Raw genomic sequence first — 25,499 nt, 5'->3', positions numbered from 1 at the left:
CAATTCCTTTAAGGGCTGCCAGGCAGAGTATCAAATCCAGCATTCCCCTTAGGCAGAGTTAGTTAGAAACAGGTCCAGCAGGAATGGTGTGCTGAAGGACTGGAACAGTGGGTGGGTAACACAGAGGTGGCAGGAGGGGTGACAGGCTTTTTTGAGGTGGATGAAGACAGGACTGCGGGAGGCTGTGGAGGTCTTCTGTCAAACTTCAGCATTTAAAAATTTTTATAATTAACAATCGCCAATTTTTCAAAAACTTTTAAACTGAACCTAAATGTTACCATACATATCATATCATATCATACTATACCATACCATAACATACCATACCATACTATATCATACTATACTATACTATACTATACTACTTTACTATGCTATGCCATACTATACCATACCTACTGCAGGGTCCAGAAGCCCCCCAGGGGGGCCCGGCCAGCAGGAATTAGCTGGGAAGGCTTCTCAGACGACCGCACTCCTATTTTGCTGAGTAGAAGCACAACCACACTGTAAGAAATTTAAGAGAGGTTAATAATAAATGGCCTAAGACAATATTTCACTGTTCAAAGGCCCTTTATTGAGGTACAATTCCTTCTTTTATAGTGAAGGAGAAGGGGGCAGTACAAAGGTGCTGTCAATCATACTTTTGGCGCGAAGGCCCATAAGGAAGTGGGCAGTGGGCTAGGGGCTGGATGACCTTCAAGCTATGCTGAACGTGCTGTTTCAATGGAAACTTCTAGTGTCCTTCTAGCTGCATTCCTAATTGCTTGACTATCAGGAAATGGTGCAATATGTGCTTGCCTAAGTGATCTTGAACAGACAATATAGCACATACTTATTGATAACAGCCTAAATTACTCCGGAATGTGGTCTTAAGGAATGGGGCCTAGTTTCTGATAACTGTACCAGGCAGTTTTTACTCTCCTCCGGGCTAAGAGCTAAATTATGTCCTGCAGCTGTACATTCTTTTCTCTTAGCTCAAAAATTTACAGCAAGACTGCATATTGCTTTTAGGTGAAAAGCTGGGCTATGGCAGAAAGAACAGCAAAATGTCCTCAAACAAGTCAGTTCCCAACATCTCCCCCTTTCTCTTCTAATAAAAGAAGGAAAGTCGTGAGCGGGTGGAAGAACCGTGTCTTAGGCATACAAGGTTTGACCAGGTCGGACACGGCCAAAGCCGCAATTAAAAGGTGGCTACAAATGCCGTGGGTGTACGCAGAGATCCGAATTATGCGTTGTAGCCTTTTAGGGCCGTGCCCTAACTGGGACCTTGCTAATCCCGTCATAGGTGTCTCCACAGCCGAGAGCACAAGTGCCGGAGCGAGCTCCGTCTGTTAGCTATGCGCTCTATCTCCTGGAAACTTAGTGGCTGGAAAGGCGGCTTGGTGACTAAAGCCAAGTTTTCACAGGAGTCACGCGGGGTTAGACGCTGGTAGTTAACCTGAATAGAGGTTTTTGCCTTTTCATCTACCTGGTTTTTAATAAAGGCAGTAATTTTGCGGAAAATCCATGGGCCAAGAGAAAAGAGCAGCATGAGGCTAATAAGAGGGCCCAAAATAGTGGACAAGATTGTGTGGAGCCAAGGGGAAGAGAAAAACCAATCCTGGTACCAACCTTGTTCTTCATCGAAATGTTTTTCAAAATCTTTTATACCATCACCAATATGTTGGACGCTGTCCCTAACTAATCCAGTTTTGTCTTTAAAAATACAACATTGTTCCTTAAGGGCTACACAGACTCCCCCTTACTTCAAAAAAAAAAAAAAAAAGGAAACCAAATTAAAGCATGGTGGTTTTGCTGCACTATCTTTGCTAGGGATTTAACAATGTGCTTTAAGTGTTGTAAACTTAGTTTAAGTTTGTAAACATTATTAACAACAGTTATACTTAAGGCATTGACAGATTTTAGAGTATGAACCAATGAATAAATTATTGTGCTTACAGCGGTAGCACCCAGGCCTATGATTAAGGCTAGGGTGAGAGCAGGTTTGACAGGTAAGTCAGGCATTAAAACAATGAAAACACAGTAGTTTTAGGACTGAAAAAACAAATGTGAAACAATGGGGGAGATAAACCAGTGAAACAGGCAAGAAACGTTAAATTGGGGGCAATTATGAACTAAAAGGAGGAATTAATGACAAGAATTTGATTACAATTTTCAATAGGGGGAATCATATTGGGTACCAAAAGGCAAAGTTCAAGTTTCACCACCTGTTTGAAGGTGATGCTGAAGTGAGGCTTGGGGCTGGATCGCAGAGCGAAGGGGTTAGAGACAGGCAGGAGGTTGCCAAAGCAGGCAGGGTCGGTGATGGTGGAGGCGTTGACCAGCTGTAGGATGAGGTTTGAGGCGGATGAATAGCAGGTACCGAAGGCGTTTGCATCTGGGCGGAGGGCGGAAGCGTTGATCATGACAAGGATGAGCTGAGAAGAGGAGGGGGGTCCGGAAGACCGCGTGGGCTGGAAGGGTGGGGAAGCCGGCAGAGTTCTGAAGAGCTCAGGGCATGGGAGAGGTTGAGCTGACATAGCCAGTGTGTCCTGGGGAATGGGTGAATGGGCCAGGTTGTGGCAAAATTGATTGGGGGTGGCTCACTCTTCCTTAGCACCCATGGTGAGGGCACAAAGGGCTACTTCCAGGATGGGTTAGGGGATGCGTGGGAGGGGGTTGGCTATGTATGCGGCACCATAAAAGGGGAAGGGAAGGAACCAGAGGTGTTGCCATCGTCTTGCAAGGGAGAGTCAAGTAGAGCAAACAAATTAATGAAGCCTTGGTGCGAAGGGGGTGGTTGGAGGCAGCCAGGCAGAGTACCAAATTCAGCATTGTCAAAGGTGGAGTCAGTCAGAAACAGGTTCGCAGTAATGGCAGCTAGCAGGTGGGGTGGCAGGCTTTTTTGAAGTGAATGAGGACAGGACTGCAGGAAGCTGTAGGAGGTCTATAAGAAAACAACTTGGCAGGAGGTAAAATGATTATTTTTGAATGCCACAGAAATGCCTTCTGACTTTTGCCAGACTTTAGCACTTTTAAAAAATCTTATAATTAATGATAGCCAATTGTTCAAAAGCCTTTAAACTGAACTTAAATGATTTTTTTTAAACTTCTTAGTTATTATTTTAAAGCTAGATGCTTCTTTTTCTAGCCACATTTGGCCTTATAGTATTGGCCTTAACTACACACAGCAGAAAAACTGGGGATTGCAAAGTCCAGAAATTCTCCAGGAAAAAGTTATTCCTGATGGCCATTTGAGAAATTTTTGGGGTTTACCATCCCCTACCTTTTTTGCCATGCTGATAGAACAAAGCTAGCTGAGCACAGGATTTTTGGCAGGATTTCACAGTTTGTTAGATGACCAGACTAAGCCAGGTTAAAAAAAAATTAATTGAAATTTTAAAAATGGATAAGGCTATAAAAATTGTATTTATTATGAAATGCAAAAATAACAAAGAAACAGACAGAACAAATAACACGAAACACAACATTGTGGCCACTTTCACGCATAACACACACACATGAACAGACAAGAGGACTTATTCAAAATTTGCATTGGAAAAATTAACAAGCGCTATTAAATATTTAGCCGGCATGTTTGTAAAAAAAAAAATGTTAACGTAGCTGGAGTGGAACTGCTGAAAATAAATTTTAAGGTTTAGCTTTAACACAAAACATTTTTAAAACAATTTTAATTTGAAGTTTAAATCATGAAGGAAAATGTTAGCAGTTAAAAAATGAGCGCTGTAGAAGGAGTTTTTACTTTGAAGTATGATATCATTTGCTGTAAAGGAACAGGTTTGTTATAAATTGGTTTTACAGTAGAATAGTAAAACAGCTGTAATAAAGTGTTAAAATTTTTATGATTAAACACAAGAGCATGAACTATGATTATTAAAGGTATAAAAAACTGACTTTAAAAAACAACTGTTTTTACTTTGAAGACTTAAAGTGAATAATTTGTAAAAAATATTAGATACCAAATTGACAAAATGTTTAGACATTATAAAATATAGTTAAAGACATTTGATGCATTTACACACCTAGAGCTTAAGACCAAAATTATTTTTAATACTTGTTAATTTGCTTATAAAATTTAGTTACTTTTATGATACTAATTAACAATATTATTTTAAAAAGGGCTAACCACAACATGAACAGAGACAACTTAAGATTAAACTTGGAAAATGCAAAATTATTTGTACTTACCTTTGAGTTTAAAATTAAGCTTGAAATTAAGAAAAGAAATAAAGCTACTTAAGGTTTAAGTTTATGAACAATAATTTATGAACAAATTTATTTAACTAGTTATCATATTGTTTTTGTTATTGAAATGGCTTTTATGCCACTATTTGAACTGCCTAACCACTTTTAAGGTTTAGATTATTTGGTTTAAGTTTTTCAAATGGCAATGCTATTTTGCTATATTTATATGCATTCAAAAGAGCTTAGGCTTAGCTTAGAGTTTTGGAATGTTTACACATTATTGTTAAGGCAAGCTGACCAACTTATTTTGCTGATTTATATTATTTTAGTTGTTAAAATTTAACTTTTTAAACATGTGCAGTAATTTTAACAAAGGAGTTTTGCTGTTTTTCCCAATGCAGAGGTTCTTAAAAACAAAGTTAAAAATGTTACAAAATGTTATTTAACTATTAGATCTGAATGGCAAACATGGGAAGGAAAGAGCAATTAAAAAGACAAAATATAAGAAACACCTAAATGCAGATTAAGGAGCCTAAGCTACTAAAAAATGCCCATGACATGAACCACTTTACAAACTTTATATACTTTTAAGATTAAAAATAATTTTTAATAGAAATATAAAAGACTGAAATTTTAATTGTAAATTTTTACCTAGGCCTGTAGAGGGCGTGTAGCCCTAACATATTACTTGTTTGAAAACCGCAGAATTTTTGCACGTAATGAAAAAGACATCCATTTGCTTCATGAGGTCTCTGCCCCACAAGTTAATGGGCAGGTCAGGGATAATATATGGGCGAATAAAGCCAGTGTTTCCGTTGTTGTCTTGCCAAAGCAATTCATTGGCGCTGACAAGGGCTTGTGTGACGATGCCTGCGACCCCAAAGATAGTGTCATGGGAGCTTGTTGTAGGCCAATTAGTGGGCCAGTTAATAGAGGAGAAGCAGGTAATATTTGTACCAGAATTAAGAAGGCCAGTAAAGGGTTTGCCTCCCACCGTAATGGCAAGGTGAGGCCCGATAGAACCAGCTGCAGCGTCCATCAGCCTGCAGCTATTTGCTCGCCGGCACTCTGCCCCGCGGGGGGCTGAGGGGGGTGCAGGCATACAAGAAGGGAGTGGCGGCGGGGGTTAACAGATGTTAGTTGCTGTGACACAGACTTTGGAGAGTGACTTAGGCATAGAGTTGCTGACAAGCTGGGGTTTGGAAAATGGGCGCTGTCCCTTTAAGGTGAAGCCAGCGATGAGCTCAGAGATTAGAATCTGTGTTTGCTTTCGGAAAGAAGGATCTTACTGTGGAGAAAAATTTAACTTTGCAAGAGTTTAGCTTTTCAGCGGGGGAGACAGCGCCACCCCCAATAGATTTCAAGCAGGAGAGCGTGTAAGGGGCTGGGGTCACACGGCTTGAAACAGCTGTGTGGCTTTTTTAATTAAAGGCTTTGTATTGTTGCAATTGCTGGCTAAGGAGGGGAGTAAAAACTTTGACGGAGCAAGGACGGAGCTGAGGCAGGCTATGGCAGGGTAGGAGAAACGCCAGGGAGATTTTTAAAGGCAGCTTTTAGTTTTGCAGCGACAGAAAAGCTGGAGGCAAGGTTAGGAGAGTGGCTGACTGTTAGCGGCAGAGGCTACTGAGTAGGCTGAGAAAGACTTTTTTTTATTAGGGAGAAAGACAGGAAAGGTAGTAGGTGGAAAGCGGCGGAATTTTCGCCCGCCCGCCGGGGAGAGCTGCTCAGGGAAAAAAGCAGCGGCTTTAACAGGATTAGCACAGAGGTTGAAGCGGCAGAAGTGAAGATGAAGGGTTAAAGGAGGGAGGGAACTGAGAGATTTAAAGCGACAGGAACCTGAAAACTAGATTTTTGGCAAACATCATAAACAAAACATTAAGAAATTACAAATAACGTGACACCCATGGTAGCGAGTTCGATGGGTATTTTTGGCAAACATCATGAACAAAACATTAAAAAATTACAAATATCTTTTTTGGTAACCTCTATATGTCTGGCTTTCAACTCAGACTGTATATATTTAATGAATTTAAGTTCAGTACTCAAAGAATTACCCATGGTAGCGTATCCTATGGGTTAAGCCCCAAAAGCCAATCAGGGGCGGCGATCGGAACGACTGGAAAAACTGCAGTTTAAATATTTGATTAAGGCTAACTCGTTTCAACGCTTACCCTGATGAGGTAATTTCCGCGATTTACGAAGGAGCTCTAGACTCGCCGACCTGTAGTCGTTCGGAGTGTGGCGGTGATCTTCGAGCCCAGCGTTGGGCGCCAAAATGCAGGGTCCAGAAGCCCCCCAGGGGGGCCCGGCCAGCAGGAATTAGCTGGGAAGGCTTCTCAGACGACCGCACTCCTATTTTGCTGAGTAGAAGCACAACCACACTGTAAGAAATTTAAGAGAGGTTAATAATAAATGGCCTAAGACAATATTTCACTGTTCAAAGGCCCTTTATTGAGGTACAATTCCTTCTTTTATAGTGAAGGAGAAGGGGGCAGTACAAAGGTGCTGTCAATCATACTTTTGGCGCGAAGGCCCATAAGGAAGTGGGCAGTGGGCTAGGGGCTGGATGACCTTCAAGCTATGCTGAACGTGCTGTTTCAATGGAAACTTCTAGTGTCCTTCTAGCTGCATTCCTAATTGCTTGACTATCAGGAAATGGTGCAATATGTGCTTGCCTAAGTGATCTTGAACAGACAATATAGCATATACTTATTGATAACAGCCTAAATTACTCCGGAATGTGGTCTTAAGGAATGGGGCCTAGTTTCTGATAACTGTACCAGGCAGTTTTTACTCTCCTCCGGGCTAAGAGCTAAATTATGTCCTGCAGCTGTACATTCTTTTCTCTTAGCTCAAAAATTTACAGCAAGACTGCATATTGCTTTTAGGTGAAAAGCTGGGCTATGGCAGAAAGAACAGCAAAATGTCCTCAAACAAGTCAGTTCCCAACAACCTACCATGTCATATCATATCATATTATATTATTATATTATATTACTATACTATACATACCATATCATATCATACCATACCATACTATATCATTACTATACTATACTATAGTATACTATACTATACTACTTTACTATGCTATGCTATGCCATACTATACCATACCTACCATGTCATATCATATCATATTATATTATTATATTATATTACTATACCATATATACCGTACCATACCATACTATATCATACTATACTATACTATGCTATGCTATGCTATATCATACTATACTATACTATACTTTACTATGCTATGCTATGCCATACTATACCATACCTACCATGTCATGTTATGTCATGTCATGTCATATCAGATCATATTATTATATTATATTATATTATATTATATTATATTATATTATATTATATTATATTATTATATTATATTATATTATATTATATTACTATACCATACTATATCATACTATACCATACCATACCATACCATACTATATCATACTATACTATGCTATGCTATGCCATGCCATACCATGTCATGTCATGTCATATCATACTATATTTTATTATAATCTATTATATTATATTATACTATACTATACCATACCATGTCATGTCATATCAGATCACATCATATCATACCATACCATACTATATCACATCATATCATGTTATAGCATACTATACTATACCATATCATTTCATATCATATCATATCATATCATATTAATTATAATTATAACACCAAAATGCTCATGTTTTTTATTGCCTTTAAGAAAGGAACCTGGGTGCTCAAGATCTGCTAGGAAATATTTCATGGTGTGGACTCCTCTTACAGTGCTTATTACCATAATCACTTCGTTTTATAAACTTAAAAATTATGATTGGGGCTAGAGTGATCTCACAGTGCCAGGGGTTGCCTTACACGCAGCCTACCTGGAATGAACCTGGGTTTGATTCCTGGTATCGCATATGATCCCCCAGCTGGCAGGAATTATTTCTGAATGCAGAGCTAGGAGTGATCCCTGAGCGCTGCCAGTGTGGCCCAAAGGAAACAAATAAAATTATGATTGTTATACACAGTCTAACCCATGAAGCCTTTCTTCAGTAAAGTTTGCCATCACCAATCATGATTGTCCTAGAAAATAGAAATTTTTTCCATCCGACTTGCAGCTTTATTTATCTTAAGCATTTCTGTTCCACTACCACTGCTGCTTATTTGCTCTAGGTGGCCCTTCCCCACATCTCCCTTTGCTGTGGACTCTGGCCCACTACCAGATTTAGTTTCTGAGAAGTCCCAAGTTCGAGAACATTTTTGATAGGTGACTGGTAGGAGCCATTTTTTAGATTTCAGAAGACAAAATCACAGGCTGAAGCTTGCTCCAGATTTTATTTCCCCCTCCAGACTATTTCAAAAATCTTAAAGATGGGACATGTATATCTCCTTTGGACATTTATTTTAAGATATTTCCTTAATAGGTATAACCCTTACCTTCTTATGTAGCAGGAATTCCCCCAGTTGGGGGGATCTATTTAGTCTGGAATTCTAGTAGATAAGCTTTTCTAGTGTTCTGAGTTCATGTTAGAATCAGGTTATAGGGATTGTTTACCTTGTTATTTTTACTCCTATATGCATGTGTAGTACCATGTGGCTTTGTTCCTTTTTTCAGAGACATTAAAATGGGGAAAACTTACGTGCGCAAACAAGTTCTTATCTAATAGAGATTAAGGAACACATAAATTTTATAATGCAGTGGGGATTTACACCCTGAGCACTTTTCATAATGACTGGGTTTGGGCTGCAGAAGATCAGATTGGCGATTCACCCCTGAACCTGGGACCCCTTCTATGGAAACCACATGAACCACGAATCCGACTTCTACCAGCAAAGACCTATTGCTGCCCTGGCATCAACCTACTTCAAAAGAGGTTCACTGACACCAAAAAACTTAGTAACAGCAACAAATGCTTTCAGGGCAGAGTTCTTTGCTTTGCCACCTAATGGTGAGATGAAAGCAGAAGTCACTCTGTGTCACACTGATTTCAACATAGGATCTGTACAGAAACCAGGATCACTAACTACAGAAATATGATAGCAACAAATGTGATGTGAAGAACTTTTACTGGGACCACAAAGAAAGCTTTGGGTTTAGACAACTTGGCATGCCTGAAGCCTGGAGTTGGTCTTATGCCTGGAAAATTAATGGGTAAGGTCTCCCTTTCATTAGGCCAAAGGTTTTTCTTTTCTATTTTCCTCAAATTTTGCTGTGCCTATGCAAACATCAACAACCACTGTTTTCATTATATTTTTATCACTTATCTTTAAAAAAGATTGCTTATAAACCTTCTGCTATTGTATCAATGACTTTATTGGAGATACAATAATTTTTATTATATTTTATATATATTTATATTTTACCTCTTATCTTTAAAAAGGAGTTTACTAAATCTTCTATGTATTAATGACATTATTTAAGATAAAATAATTTCCACAAATATACTTGCTACTGAGATTTCTCTTGTTTTTTTCTTCCACTTTTTTAGTTTTTTTTCTATTTTCCCCAATAACTTTGCTTTGTCTTATCTTGAACAAATGTTTTATGATCAATTCTCCTGGCTTACTCCTGGCTCTGTACTCAGAAATCGCTCCTGGCAGGCAATGTGGACCATATGGGATGCCAAGATTCAAACTACCTACAATCCTGGATCAGCTGCATACCAGGCAAACTCGCTACTGGTGTGCTATCTCTCCGGCCCCAGATTCAGATGCTTAAGCTTTTATTCCTCCCCTGGAGCACAAATCCATATTTCCAGCACTTCTGAACACATTCCAGGTTTGTGTCTGAGCTTGAACAATTAGTTACACTTCATATTTCACACATCATTGACACTGACAAATTCCTAAACACATGACGCTTTAAAGTGTTCATGACCACTGTCAATAAGTATTGTCTTCTACACTCTCACTGTCTTCATGGCAGGTTCCTGCTGAAGAATATGGACATACAAATATATACATAGAGCAATGCTCAAGAGACACTCCAGGACATGGTCTTGCTAACTGCAGCAAATCACCTGAAGCACACATCCTGTTTTTTTTATAACTATCTTTATTTAAACACCATGATTACAAATATGATTATAGTTGTATGATTACAGTCATGTAAAGAACACTAAAGTGTTCATTTATCATGACCAATAGTCCAGTTTCCCTGCCTGCTTCTGGGCAGAAATTTTATCTCTCTCTTTCTCTCTGAGTTTCATTTTTCATTTTAGACAATGGTGTGAACTACTGATTAAATGAGATGGAACTATGAAAATCACCTTATTTCCTTTCAGCATATAGTTTCTTGTCCAAAAGGATAAGTTTCAACTATCTATGTCATTACCAGAGCGGTCCCTTTGATACCCTAAATGTACTGCACCACTAGTGATGTTGGCAAGCTTCTTACCAATGACTGGTTCTCTTCATCCTTGTCTGTATTGACTCTGGCTTTTCTTGCCATACTATCTTATTTTTCCCTTACATCAGACAAATGATTGAGTTTCCTTTTATATGTATTCATATCTCTCTGACTCCTTTTACTCAGTATAATATTTCCATATTCCTCTATCTATAATCAAATATCATGACTTCATATTTCCTAACAGCTACATGATATTACAGTGCAAATATATATCAAAAAGTCCTTTATTCACTCATTTGACTACGGACATTTAGTTTGTAGATGATGACTATCGTATGTATTGCTTACCCAATGTGAATATGGGGGCTGGAGAGATAGCACAGCGATAGGGCGTTTGCCTTGAAAGCAGCAGATCCAGGAGGGATTGTGGTTTGAATTCTGGCATCCCACATGTTCCCCTGTGCCTGCCACGAGCGATTTCTGAGCACAGAGCCAGGAGAATCCCCTGAGCACCACTGGGTGTGATCCAAAACAAACAAACAAACAAACAAAAAACCCAAAAGAGTGAATATCGATGTGAATATGGCCTGGTTGACACAATTAAAAAAGAAAAATAAGCTAATTGCTGTTTCAGAGGAAAATGCTACATGCTACAGTGAGGTATATTTTAAAAATTATTGTTTATTGGTGCCTGAGCAGTGGTACAGGTAGTAGGGTGTCTGCCTTGCATGCACTAACCTAGGAGGGAAGGTAGTTCAATCCCTAGGTCCCCCAAGCCTGGAGAAAATTCTGAGCACATAGCCAGGAGGAGCCCCTGAGCGTCAAAGGTGTGGCCCAGAAAAACAAAACAACCATATATACAGGTTTTATATATATATATATATATATATATATATATATATATATATATATATATATATATATATATATATGCCACAGATGACAGTGTTCAGGGGTTCGTCCTGCTGTGCAGACAGGAATCATTCCCCAGTTCACCACCTGCAATGCATTAGCCTTCCCACAGCTCCAGCCCCAGTTGGGAAGTTGAGTGGCAACTATGGGCATTATTTTTCAGTTACGTGGGCGTTTCCCCCTGGCACACATGTGGTCATTGGTTCCACACTGAGTCCGTTTCCTCCTAGGAATAGTGAGCGTTCCATCTCCGGAAACATTGCACTTCAAAGCCAGGCGGTGGATGGTAACTAGCTGGCGCCTGGCCCTTTAAGACTCCAGCCGGGGGGCCGGAGAGCTAGCACGGCGGCGTTTGCCTTGCAAGCAGCCGATCCAGGACCCAAGGTGGTTGGTTCGAATCCCGGTGTCCCATAGGGTCCCCCGTGCCTGCCAGGAGCTATTTCTGAGCAGAGAGCCAGGAGGAACCCCTGAGCACCGCCGGGTGTGGCCCCAAAACAAAAACAAAAAACAAACAGACTCCAGCCGGAAGTAGCTCGACGTCACGCGACCCGCCATCTTCGTTCCTCTGCTGCCGGACCACGAGGGGGAAGCACAGGCAATCCGCCACCATCCGCCGCCTTCGCCGCTCAGACTGAGGATTTCGGGTTCCCCGCGGCTGCAAGGAACTCTGGGGGGACGAATTTCTCTTCGCCCTCGGTCGGTCGAGGGCCAGCCTCAGCGCCCCGAGCTGCGGGTCTCCGCCAGGTGAGCGCCCGCTCCTGCCAGCCTGAGCCTCACTCTCCCCGGGAATCTTGGGTTCCTCCTGCAGTGGAGGTCTCGGGACCACCCGGCAGGGCTCGGGGCCTCTGCCTGTCTCTTTAAGGCTCCAGCCGTCACACACTGTCACACATACATAGACAATGAAGATCGATCCATAGGTTGCAATTGAGAAACTAACCGAGGTGGAATAGGTCAGAGTGCTTAAATAATATCAAGCAGGCAGGTCAGATGGAAAAACTTTCAATTCCAAGTAAAATGATCATTGCTGAGGGTGAATTTTCCTGATGAAAACATTCGTTGGTTAGATTGTGCATAGAGCATTTTTAAAACAATCATAATGGGTTTTGAGCATCTAGATTACTTTCCAGAAAGCAAACTGATATAATACATGGCATATATTATATATGATATGATATATGGTAATAGTCATCTATTAGGCGCTAGAAGTAAGGTGCCTGCCTTGCCTGCGCTAGCCTAGGACGGACGGCAGTTCGATCCCCCGGCGTCCCATATGGTCCCTCAAGCCAGGAGCGACTTCTGAGCGCATAGCCAGGAGTAACCCCTGAGTGTCACCGGGTGTGGCCCAAAAACCAAAAAAAAAAAAAAAAAAGAAAATAAAATTCAGGGCCAGAAAGATACCATGGAAGTAAGGTGTTTGCCTTGCATGTAGAAGGATAGGGGTTCGAATCCCAGCATCGCATATGGTCCCTTGAGCCTGCCAGGATCGATTTCTGACCATAGAGCCAGGGTAACCCCTGAACGCTGCCAGGTGTGACCCAAAAACCAAAAAAAAAAAAAAAAAAAAGAAAAGAAAATACGAAACTTACTCAGTGAATTGGCACTGTAGCAAGAGTCTGTGGCATGCAGTTGCCTTTTCTAATGGCATTTATGTCCATATAGTGGAGATAAACATTAGATTATAATAGCAGGAATAATCAAATAGAAAATGAATACATTAGAATATTTATCAAGACATCATAATGAGAAGTGAATTTGGAATCTAATATCATATAGCACTGTAATGTGAAACTAGGGCAACCGATGTAACTTTCCAAGAAGTACTGTGAACACAAAGGTTAGAGACTTGTTCTAGTGCCAGAGTGATGGCGCGGTGGTAGAGCCTTTACCTTGCATGCTTCCAACACCAGTTGGACTGTTTGATTCCCAGCATCCCACGTGGTCACCTAAGCCAGTCAGGAGTGATTTCTTAGTACAGAGCCAGGAGTAATCCATGAGTGCTGCCCTCTGTGTCTCAAAATAAAAACAAGAGTTGTTGCCAGTGCCAGAGAGATAGCACAGCAGTAAGGTGTTTGCCTTAGATGCAGAAGGACGGTGGTTCGAATCCTGGCATCCCATATGGTCCCCGGAGTGCTGCCAGGTGTGACACGAAAAAAAAAAAAAGAGGGTTATAGACATATTAAGATTAAGATTCTAAAGTATTCTTGGATGGATCATTGTAGTTGGAGTTCTCAGCTTCCAAAACATTCTGCACCTCTGTTTCTGTGGGTAAAAGCATAAGAACATTAATTATTATAGAGCTCTATAAAGAGCAGTTGAACTACTTGAACTTCTGTTCAGCTATATCCAGGCTGCAGATCTCTATGATGTACAAAAGCTTTTTTGTTTCTCCTCTTTTGCTCAGTTACTTCTCCTCGCTATGCTTTGGAGCTAATGGTGTTTGAGAAAACTACCATGTAGACCATTGTGTTTCTTAGTGCAGTTATTCTAAATACCACATCTAAAAGATTCATTCTGTATTTATCCTTCTTCTGGCTTACTTCATAATTATACCTTCTAGTTCCATCCTATTGTTGCAACTTGCATGAACGAACCATTCCTTTCAGCTCCGTAGTACACCGTTCTATATATGTACACATCTTCATGACCCACGGACTGTTTTCAGACATCTAAGTAGATTCCAAGTCTTAGCTATTGTACTGAGTGCTTCTATGAGTAGCAGTGTACGTACGTCCTTTTGAATGACTTTTTTTATTCTGGGCATAGATACCCAAAAGAGGAATTTCTGATTCCTATAGCAGTTCTATTTTGAGTTAAATGGGAATCCTCCATACTATTTTTCATCTACGTTGGATCAGGCAGCATTTGCATCAGCAGCACCACATCCCTGCCAGCAGAGAGTTTTCACAGAATGCTTAACATGTGCTGTCCTCACAAGTGTAAGATCTCATTGTTGTAAAGATTTGGATTTCCCTGATGATAAGTGATGATAAATATTTTTTCATATGTCTGGTATCTTTTGGTCTTTCTCAGAGAAGTATCTTTTCTTTTTTTCACCCGATGTTTTGATGGCATTTATAGATTTTGTGGAGTAAACCTTTTTGAGTATTTTGTATATCCTTGATAGCATATCTTTTTCTGATGTATTCAGTTCAAAAATTTCTCCCATTCAGTTAGCTCTCTTGTAGTTTTGGCATAGAGAAACTTTAGTTTGCAGTGCCATTCATTCAGTTTGATGCTATAGCTCTTGCCATTGGCATCCCATCATCAAAGATCTTTGAAGTCTAAGGCTGGGATTGTTCTGCCTATGTTTTCTTCAGTGATCTTTATGGATTCAGGTCTAACCACTTTGAATTGACTTCTGTGTAAGGTGTGAGATGAATCAATCTCTAATTTTTTATGCGTGGTTATCCAATTGTTCCAACACCTTTTGTTTCCCCCCCCTTGGTAGTTTTTGGGTTGTTGTTTTTTTGTTTGTTTGGTTGGTTGGTTGGTTTTTGGGTCACACCCGGCAGCGCTCAGGGGTCACTCCTGGCTCTATGCTCAGAAATCACTCCTGGCAGCTCAAGGGACCATAGCAGATGCTGGGATTCAACCACTTTCTGCATGAAAGGCAAGCACCTTACCTCCATGCTATCTCTCTGGCCCCTGTTTTTGTTTTTGTTTTTGTTTTTGGTCACTTCTGGTGACACTCAGGGGTTACTCCTGGCTATGTGCTCAGAAATCACTCCTGGTTTGGGGGACTATATGGGATGCCAGGGGATTGAACTGTGGTTCATTGTAGGTCAGCTCATGGAAGGCAAACGGCCTACAACTTGCGCCACAGCTCTGTCCCATCCAACATCTATTGTTGAAGTGACTGTCTTTGCTCTATTTCAAATTTTGGCTCCTTTGACAAAGATTACTTGACCATATACTTGAGGGTTTGTCACTGGATATTCTATTCTGACCCGTTGGGCTGAAAAACCTGTCTTTGTTCCAATACCATGTTTTGGTCACTGTAGCTATGTAGTAGAGCTACAAATTAGGTAAGTTGATGCCCTGGTTTCTTTTTTTTTTTTCCCCTTGTTTTTCACTATTGATTTGGCGGTGCTAACTATTGTATGGTTCCACACAGACTTTATAAGAATCCTGTCTGAGGGGGCCCGAGATTTAGCACAGCAGTAGGGCGTTTGCCTTGCTTGCAGAAGGATGGTGGTTTGAACCCCGGTGTTCCATATAGTCCCCTGAGCATACGGGGGGCAATTTCTGAGCATAGAGCCAGGAGTAGCCCCTGAGCACTGCCGGGTGTGACCCTCCAAAACAAAAACAAAAAAAAAGTATCCTGTCTGAGGTGCCAGAGTGGGAACACAAGTGATAGGACGTTTACCTTCCATGCGCTAACCTAGGACTGACTGCGGTTTGATCCCCTGGTATCCTATATGGTCTTCTAATCCAGGAGCCATTTCTGAGTGCATAGCCAGGAGTAACCCCTGAGCACCACTGGATGTGGCCCAAAAACATAAAAAAAGAAGAAAATACTGTAAATTCTACTAGGGATTGCATTGAAATACATGTAGGGGTTTTTAGTGAGATAGTTATTTTGAGGATATTAATTCTTACAACTCATGAGCCTGGAATGTTCTTCCATTTCCTTAGGTCTCGCTCAATTTTTTTGTGATGCGTTTTGAAGTTTTCACCATATAGGTGTGTCACCTGTCTTGGAAGGCTAATTTCTATGTACTTGATAGTTTTGGACAATGTTTTTAATGGGAGAGACTTTGAACTCTTTCTTCTGTCGGTTATTATTTGTATAAAGGAATGCCACTGTCTTTTGTAGATTGACTTGTAGCCAGTCACTTTGCTGTATTGGTTTATTGTTTCTACAACATTTTGTGTGGTCTCTTAAGTGTCTTCAATATACACTATGTTTTCTGCAAATATAGCTATGTGGGGAGCTGATAGAACCTAGAACAAAATGGTGTCTCAGAAGTCCCTGTCCTTGTTGCCTACATGACAAGAGGCACTCATGCCCTCATGACAAAGGAAATGGCTAAACTCAAAAGTTAAAATTTACACAGAGCAGCCTGACCGCATGCCAGGAGGAAGCAACGTAAACAGAATAGTCTGTCTTTGTGACAGTTAAAACTAGCAAAAGATTAATGTGTCCCTTTTTGATGTTTGTGTCCTGACATTTCTGTAGCCGTTTCTTTTAGACCTGTTGGCTAAGCAAAGTTTTTAGATCCTGTCTTGTAACATTTTTAAGTAACTGATAAGGTTGGAATGTTGGCTCACAAACTCTTTATCCCAACTCCTCCCCTGGCTTATGTAGATACTGAAAAACAAATTGCGCTTTGCCTTTGCCACATTTGGAAATATTCCTTGCCCGAAATGATGATTGGTGTGTTTGAATTTCCCCCCATGCAATTGCCTATAAAAGCTGGCCACCCCTTGCAATAAACTCTTTTGAGAAGCGTGAGTTGTCTTAAACCTTCTTTTTAACCTCTTCAGTTTGCTTCATAGATCGGCTCTGCTCAAGAAGACCGATGAATTACTAGCGACCTTCATCTCCATACCCCCGTGGGTGGGGTGTCCCCATCGGGAGTCGCAAGTGCTGCCCAACGTGGGGGACGGCAGAGGAGACGAGTCCGGAGCCTGCTCGTAAGACGTCAGGTAAGCCCCATCACGGTGGCGCTGAGTAGGGTTAGTCTAATACCTAGGTGAACACTGCCGTCCAATTCGTCCCACAAATATGGGGACCACTATCAGTAAAGAAGCAAGGTTTATTAAAGAGATTCAAAAGGAACTAAGAGATAGAAATATAGAGGTTAAGAAAAAGGATCTAGTAAAATTTCTGGGTTTTGTACATGAGGTTTGCCCTTGGTTTGTTTTAATTTGTCCGAAAATAGTCTGTAGCACCTGGGACCAAGTTGGGACTGAACTCACTGATCACTTTAACACCCAAGGCAGTGAGACGGAGAGAAAAATTATGCAGCAATACTGGGATCTTTTAAAATCCATCATAGTCAACACTGAAGGAAATCCCAGAAATGAACAAATTTTCAAAGATGCACAGGAGCACTTAAAAATTGCCTCCCGTGAGTGCTCTCGTGCCGGCTCCCGAGCCAGTTCTTTTGTTGATCTTTTTAAAGAGGATCCCTCCCTGACTGACTCTGATATCACCGAAGTCTCTACGGAGACCCAAACATCTCCTTCTCCCCCCCGACCCTCTTCTTTTACTGATAAGATGCGCTCTCTGGCTACCAGCGTTTACCCCTCCCTTCGAGGTGTCGCCTCAGCTCCCCCTGAAGAGCCCCTTGATCCTGGGGACACCCAGGAGCTGGAGGATGAGGCTGCCGCTTACCATCGACGGGACCTCACCTTAGTCTCTGGGCCCCCTCCTTATAATTCCTCTTTGTTTCCCGCGCCCCCCAAAATCACAGGGCAACAAACCGCTAGTGATACTCTAGATAAACAGAAACTTGAGCTGCAGGCGCAGTTACAAATACTCAAAGATATTGAAGATCTCGAACAGCAAATTGCCCGGCTTCAAGCCACTGATACAGCTCCCAGATTTCAGTTTCCTCTTTTCAGCCCTGAGCCTGAGGAGGAAGATCGAACTCCCCCCAAGAGACCACCACCAGTGGTCGCCCGCCACCCCCTCACCAGACAGGCAGCTCGCCAAAATCAGGCAGCCCGCCAAAATCCCAATCCGGATGCCATTGAAGAGGAGCCCCTTCCTGATGAGGGCACCGCGGCAGCCGCCCCAGTCCCCAACACTCCCATAGATGGCACAGAGCCCCCAGAGCGCTCCATTCATGAACAGCTTTTAGAATATAGAGCCTTGAACAGAAAGAATTTATTACATGAACTCCTTAAAGCAGTTAATACTTATGGTCTTATGGCTCCCTACACCCTGTCCTGCCTTGAGTCCGTGGGTGGTGACGGAGAGGTCATGCCTTTGGAGTGGCGAGCCATTGCAAAAACAGCCCTAAAGGGTGAGGTTTACTTACTCTGGGAGGTGGATTTTTTAAGCCAATGCAAGGAACTAGCCAGCGGCGATAATGACTTGTTTGCTCGCATTTCTGGTTTGAACCCTTATGATCAACTCTCTCAGCAGCGCAGGCTTCCCCGTACTCTTCTTGCTAACACTGCCCTTGCGGCTATGAGAGCCTGGAAGTCCTTGCCCCGAGCGGGCACTTCCACGTCCTCTTTAGCCAAGATTGTCCAGGGACCTGATGAGCCTTACAATAGTTTTATTTCTCGCCTTCTTGAGGCGATAGAAAGAATTTTAGGTGTCCCCACCACCGACACCAATAATACTCTAGTTAAACAGCTAGCCTTTGAAAATGCCAATGATACCTGCAAGAATATTTTGAGAGGCAACCTCAAAGGAAAAACGTTGCATGACATGATTAGCATGTGTCGGGAGGCCGACCCTTTTGTCCATAAGATAATTAAAGCACTTGTTGCTTTTGAAGGACAAAATAAAGGAAAAACTTGTTTTCAGTGCGGCACGCCTGGTCATTTTGCCTCACGCTGCCTTCAGCGGCAGGCTTCGGTACTACAGGCAGGCAGCGCAAACCCCCGCCCTTCTCTTTGTCCTCGCTGCCACCGCGGCCGACATTGGGTTTCGAACTGCCGTTCTGTCTATGACATCGAAGGCAACCCTTTGCCCCCGGCACAGGGAAACGGACCACGGGGCCAGCCCCGGGCCTCGCAACAAACTGCTTTTCAGTCGGCCTCGGGGAACAGCCGGCCCAATCGCCAATTCCCTTATTGCCAGCCCCAGCTACAGATGCCACCCCAACAATCTCAATTTGCAGCTCCTTCCCAGACGCCAATTCAGCCTCAAGCACCCCTGAACCAGCCTTTGGTGCCACGCTGTATGCTGCCCCCACAACAGCCTTTCTTGTCAGGGCCACGCCAGGAAGTGCAGGACCTCTGTGCCTCCTCCCCAAAACCAGAAGATGGAGTGGTGGTCATAAAAACTGGAGTCTTCAGCCCACCACCACCCGATATGTTTTTCTTCATTATTGGGCAGGCTTCATCTACTATAAAAGGTCTTATTGTGCAACCTTCCCTTGTGGATAATGATTATAGTGGAGAGATTATGCTCCTTGGCACAGCTCCTTATGGCCCAATTCAAATACTTCCACGGCAACGCCTAGCCCAAGCCCTTCCGCTCTCTCTTAACACCACTCTTCCAGCACTGTCAGCTACTAGAGGTGCCTCCTCCCCTGGGTCCTCTGAAGTTTTTTGGATAAAAACTATTAGTAAAATTAGACCTCCACTAACTATTACTATCAAGGGTCAATCTTTTACTGGATTATTGGATTCTGGGGCTGATACTACATGTATGAGTCTCCATTTTTGGCCTAAATCCTGGCCAGCCCAACCGACCTTAGACAGTGTTTCTGGAGTAGCAGGCACTGTTAAACAGGTCCTTTTAAGCTCTCAACCATTAACCTGGGTAGATATGGAAGGAGACACGGGAACCATAACCCCATACATAATACCTGACCTCCCCGTTAACTTATGGGGAAGAGATCTCATGGAACAGATGGGTCTTTATCTAATAAAATGCAAAAACCCTCAAGTACTATAGCAAATGCTAGCTCAAGGCTATGATTTACACAAAGGATTAGGAAAATCGTTACAAGGCAGAATTGAACCTATAAAAACCAAACCCAAATTAGACAGGCATGGATTAGAATTTTCTCCAGAAAAATCACCTTCAAAAAATTCACCTTTTTAGTGGCGACCATTGGCACTCCTGCTACCCAAGGGGACAAAATAACCTGAATCTCTAACACTCCTGGTATGGGTTGGCCAGTGGCCACTTTCCTTGGAAAAACTCACTGCTGCCCAACAGTTAGTGCAGGAGCAGTTGGCAGCTGGACACATAGAGCCCTCCAATTTTCCCTGAAACACACCTATTTTTGTTAATAAAAAGAAGTCAGAAAAATGGAGATTGCTGCATGACCTTAGATGTGTAAGCACAGGTAATAAATTTTGTAAAAAATATTTTGAAAATAAACCTAATTATTCTATTCAACCTTAAAATAAAACAGCATATTAATTGGCTGATGCAAAATACAAATAGTTGGCCTTTGCCATGTGCCTCTTTTAAGGAAAAAATTGATATTTATTATCCAGCAAATAAGTTGATACAGTTTTTTATTAAAAAATGCATGTTTGTATTTTTCCCATTATAACACAATCCTCTCCTATTAATAATGCAAATGTCATATTTATGAATGGGTCTTCTAAATAAACACGTTGCCTATATAGTACCATAATATCCACTAATCACACTTCTGCACAGTTGGTAAAATTATGAGGTTTTAAAAGTGTTCAAAAATGTCATAATAAGCCCTTTAATCTATGCAGAGGTAGTGTATATGTGGCATATTCTATACCTGTATTTGAGACAGTAAGTTTCTGTGTAGTCAAAATGCAGACAAAAATTTTGGAGGAAAAAATATCACTTCTCTCTTCAAGTTGGTAAAATTTGACTTAAGTTCAGCAGAAATAGTGCTAGCCTGTGTGTGTCTTTATGGTTACAAGTTTGATTGCTCTGCTAAATATGGCAGAGTGTGGCGGGGGTAGAAGTAAAAAGATTCAGGAACTGTTCATGTGGAATTTATAGTGAGAATTATTGTCAGAATTTTGTTGTGTCTCATAAGAGGCCTCAAATAATTGTGAAGTTTGTAAATTAAATTATGCGGCATAAGTGTGCCTTTTCTAAAAGCATTTGTGCAATTAAGTTTTGTGCATTGGATGTTGTAAAGTTACAACATTGGAAATTAGAAAACCTTCTAAATTTAGGTCTGTAAGGGTTAAATTCTCTAAGGAGAAAAAGCAACTGGGAAATAAGTGCACTAACCTTTCTTTGTTTATGCCTCAGGAATTTTAGAGCAAGATAACAACTCGCTAGAAAGAAAAAAAATTTTTTTTGGTGTTTTAAAATTCAAAAGGACACAAAAATGTTAAAAATTTGAATCCTTTATATTTCTATTAGAAAATTATTTTTGATCTTAAGAGTATATGGAATATGTTGTGGTTAGCCTTTCTTAAAGTAATATTGTTAATTAATATTATAAAAGTAAATTTTATAAGCAGGGTGACAACAAGTATCAAATATAATTTTGGTCTTAAGCTCTAAGTGTGGAAATGCATCAGATGTCTTTAACTATATTTTATAATGATCTAAACGTGTTGTTAATTTGGTATATAATATATTTTTACAAATTATTCACTTGAAGTCTTCAAAGTAGGAACAGTTGTTTGTTTTTTAAAGTCAGTTTTTCATACCTTTAATAATCATAGTTCATGCTTTTGTGTTTAATCATAAAAATTTTAACACTATTGCAGCTGTCTTACTGTTCTACTGTGAAACTAATTTAAAGAAAACCTGTTCATTTACAGCAGATGATATCAAACTTCAAAGTGGAGACTCCTACAGTGCTCATTAACCATTTTACTTAAAAAAATTTTAACTGCTTACTAACCATTTTACTTAATGTTTTAAACTTCAAATTAGGATTGTTTTAAAAATGTTTTGTGCTACATCTAAACCTTAAAATTTTAATTTTCAGCAAAGTTCCCTCATCTCCACTCCATCTACATTAAGTACTTCTAAAAACTGAAAAAAGTTTTTTTACAAAAAATTTTTTTTCTTACAAACATGCTGGCTAAATATTTAAAAGCGCTTGTCCAATTTTATCCGGGTCAATTTTTTTTTTTTGTGGTTTTTGGGTCACACCCGGCAGTGCTCAGGGGTTACTCCTGGCTCCATGCTCAGAAATTGCTCCTGGCAGGCACAGGGGACCATATGGGACGCCGGGATTCGAACCGATGACCTTCTGCATGAAAGGCAAACACCTTACCTCCATGCTATCTCTCCGGCCCGGGTCAATTTTTCTAATGTAAGTTTTGGATCAATCCTTTTGTCTGTTCATGTATGTGTTATGATGAATGAAAGTGGCCACGAGTATAAAATGTTGTGTTTAGTGTTGTTTTGTTTTGTCTGTTTGTTATCTCTACATTTCATGATAATACAATTTTCAAAGCCTTATCCATTTTTGAGATTTCAAATAATTTTTTCACAACTTGGTCAGTCCAGTCATTTAGCAGCTGACAGACTGTGGCATCCTGCAACTAAAGATCATATGTTGAAAATGATGTGTTAAGCTGGCTTTGTACCTCTGAGAACATGTCAGAAGGTGTAGGGGATGGTAAACCCCAGATTTCTCAATGGCCATTGGGGGTAAATTTTCCCTGGAGAATTTCTGGACTTCGCAATCACCCAGCTTTCCTGCTATGTTTAAGTTAAGGCCAAAAGAATATGGATATGTGGCTAGAGAGAGAAGCATCTAGCTTTAAGATAATAACTAAGAAGTTTAAGAAAAGTCATGTAGGTTCAGTTTAAAAGTTTTTGAAAAATTGGCGATTGTTAATTATAAAATTTTTTGAATGCTGAAGTCTGACAGAAGTCAGGAGGCATTCCTGTGATATTCGAAAATAATTTGTGTAATGTAAATTGCTAGTGTCTTCTGCCTGTAAACCAAGGCCAGAAGACTAAGTAAATTCCTATTTTTTATATAAAGAATTAAATTCATAAAAAATTGTATTGAAAAAAAAAACCCAAGTAACCATTTTGCCTCCTGCCAAGCAGTTTCCTTATAGACCTCCGCAGCCTACTGCAGTCCTGTCTTCATCCACCTCGAAAGAGCCTGTCACCCCTCCTGCCACCCACCCACTGCTCCAGTCCTTCAGCCCACCATTCCTGCCGGACCTGTTTCTGACTTACTCTGCCTAAGGGGAATGCTGGATTTGATACTCTGCCTGGCAGACCTTAAAGGAATTGCCCCCTGTGACATGCCCACTGCCACCAACAACCTCCGTCGTACCAAGCCTTAACTTTAAGAGAGGTCACGGGCATGGGACTTTGCTTACTCAGATCATATATGCGCCCCCCTGTCCAACTATCAGACATTTGCAATCAAACCATTGTGGTTAACAACTCTTCCATCTTCATTGAAGCCCCCAACTCCACTTATTTTGTTTGCTCCACTGGACTTTCTCCCCATATTGTTACTGAAATGTTTCTTGCTTATCATGATTATTGCGTTTTAGCTTTGTTAATGCCTAGATTAACCATCAAACCTGTTGTTCCGATTTCCACCTCGGACCTCATCCTGCAAATGGTCAACGCCTCCACCCAGGCGCTCTCCGGCACCAGCTATGAACACTGTTGAATCTGCTATTCACCCATCCCACCATTCTATGAAGGAATTGCTGCCTTCGGACTGCCTCACTTCACCAACAATACCAACCTTCTGTGATGGGGTATGGAGCCTCAACACCATGGCATGACTTTGAAACAAGTGGTAGGAATTGAACTTTGCCTTTTGGGACCCAATATGCTTCCCCCTATTCCCCTTATTGAAATTTGTAAGCAAACTCTTGTTGTTAATTCATCTTTTCAGTTTATACTTGCTCCCAGTTTAACATTTTTTGCCTGTTCCTTGGGTTTATCTCCCCATATTGTTTCTGATATTTTTCTCCAGCATAAGAATTATTGTGTATTGGTTTTTTTAATGCCTAAATTAACTGTCAAACCTGAATCAGATTTATTTCCTTGTAAGGATACCTCCCTTGTCCTTTCCAGGTGCAAAAGAAAACTTGTAACTGCACTCACTCTTGCCTTGGTGTTAAGCTTGGGTGTTGCTGGTGCAGGCACAGAAATTTATTCATTGGTTCATACCCAAGAAGCTGTTAATGCTTTAACCAGAACTGTTGTTAGGGACGTTGAATAACTTAAAAGAGGCTTAAACTACTTAGAACAAACTGCTGGTTCCTTAGCTGAAATGGTACTGCAAAACCGTTGTGGCCTTGATCTTGCTTTGTTAAAAGACGGGGGGTATGTGCTGCCTTGAAGGAAGAATGTTGCTTCTTTAAGGATAAATTAGGCCTTGTTAGGGATAGCATCAAAAAGGTTGAAAAAAGTCTAGCTGAAACTAAGAAAACCTTAGACAGGGAGGAAAATTGGTATAAAAATTGGTTTTCAGCTTCCCCCTGGATATCTACTCTGCTGCCCACGCTGCTTGGCCCATTCATTGGGTTCATGCTGTTTGTTTCTTTTGGTCCATGGGCATTTCACCGTCTAACTGGCTGTATAAAAACCCAGATTGACGAGGCTACCAAAAAATCTGTGGGCGTTCATTACCAACAGATCCAACCGCACGAACCCCTGGTGATTGAAGTCTCAGAGGGCGAAACAGGCACCCCTGTAACACTGGACTTTGAGGAGTTAGAACAGCTTGCCAATCGCAAAAAATCCCTCCTCTCACGGCTGTGGAAATTCCTAGGACGGGATTAGCCTGATGTCAGTTGTCAGAAGCACACCCCATTCTTAAAATCTGCGTTGGCTCTTAAAGGGTAGGGCGACCTAGCCTATATGCACTAATGCAAGAATTTCTTGTGTGCTCCCCGAGCCATAGCCTTACTTTGGGGTGCTGACGCTGAGAGCACATCAGGTAGCCTAAGACAGGGTTTCCACCCATCTTTGAAATAAATAAAAAAGGGGGGAATTTGTTGGAGACTGTTTGGCATAACTAAAAGCCCTTTTTACTAAAATCAAAATGGAGTCTCTGAAAGTCTGAGCAAAAGTGCCTACGTGACAATTAGCAGGAGCTGCCAGCCTGAGCAGCTAGCAGATGTGGCCTTTGCCCTTGGACCTAAAGAAAAGGGGAGTCACTGCATACCTCAGAGCTAGGGAGTCGACCACAGGCACCAAGATGTTCCCATAAAGATAGAGGCTGGTGGACCTAGGCAGAGATTAGATCTTATACTTTGTTGCTCTAACAACTTGGGCCTCATGATTGATGAATGCCAGTCTCATGATGTACAACCTTGTTAATTCTGAAAAAACAAGATGTGCCTGTGGAAAGTTACAATTATTCCAAGAATGCCTTGCCCCTTTCTCTTTGTTTGGCCTGACTATAAAAGGCTTGCCCCCTCCCATAATAAACGGACTCTTGATCGG

The 25,499-nt window shown here is 41.2% G+C and overlaps 1 protein-coding gene across 1 annotated transcript in view; it reads left to right on the top strand.

Moving 5' to 3' along the window:
• The first annotated feature begins 17,725 nt into the window (after nt 1–17,725).
• LOC126009489 (ly-6/neurotoxin-like protein 1) overlaps nt 17,726–25,499 on the top strand; it is a 245,391-nt gene continuing 237,617 nt past the window's right edge. Inside the window, exon 1 of the mRNA XM_049773943.1 lies at nt 17,726–17,731. The gene's annotated coding sequence lies outside the window, so the exon portion shown is untranslated. The remainder of the gene's footprint in view (nt 17,732–25,499) is intronic.

Source organism: Suncus etruscus, chromosome 5 (genome assembly GCF_024139225.1).
Source record: "Suncus etruscus isolate mSunEtr1 chromosome 5, mSunEtr1.pri.cur, whole genome shotgun sequence".
NCBI lineage: Eukaryota > Metazoa > Chordata > Mammalia > Eulipotyphla > Soricidae > Suncus > Suncus etruscus.
Note: the sequence above shows the minus strand (reverse complement) of the source record. Positions and strands in the feature narration are given on the sequence as shown.